This window comes from Penaeus monodon, chromosome 33 (assembly GCF_015228065.2).
Source record: "Penaeus monodon isolate SGIC_2016 chromosome 33, NSTDA_Pmon_1, whole genome shotgun sequence".
NCBI classification, from domain to species: Eukaryota; Metazoa; Arthropoda; class Malacostraca; order Decapoda; family Penaeidae; genus Penaeus; species Penaeus monodon.
The window spans coordinates 14,527,530-14,528,284 of record NC_051418.1 but is presented as its reverse complement, the minus strand read 5'-3'; positions in this window follow the sequence as shown (position 1 = coordinate 14,528,284).

Here is a 755-nt window from a genome sequence, read left to right as displayed (position 1 = left end):
CAGAACAGACTTCCTATAAACGATTTAAGATAATAAAAAAATAAAGGAAAATATTACCATGAGAATATTTGTTTACACCTAAATGAATCTAGAAATTAAAGTGCAAGTAGCATATCTTACATTATCTTCAAATCAATATGTGGAACTCAAAACTGATTTAAATCATAAACATCAATGTTGAGAATATTGCTGGACTTTTAACATCTGCCTGACTTATTGGAAAACAAAGAATTTTTTTTAAAGGCAACATATATAACATTCTAAAAATGTGAATGTTTGCATCAGTATGTTTATTATCAGAATCTTCAGGTTTACAAATCAGATTCAGGAATATTGTATCTTCACTTGTGTAATAAGCCCTCACTTATTACATTTATATTATTATCAGTAATAAATATGAGATCCATGTATAGTATACAGGCTAGTTAAGTTCCCTACAACTGGGAACTTAACTACAGGGATTATGTATATACAAGTCATCACTTCAAAGAGGTTATGTAGCTGCTTGGCACTACATATATCACAGATGAAAATAATTATCTATATGGATTTAATAATGAATCTATTGGGTCTCAGAAGTATGAAAACTACCTTACCTTTGGTTTTAACTAAAAACTTAATGTTAACACGCAAAATATAACAATCATTATGTTGCAAGATACATTATTAACATTCAAGATTTTTTTAAAAACATATATTACATTAAAGACCTAATAATACCAATAGATGCCATCATTACAAATATGAAAGAAGAA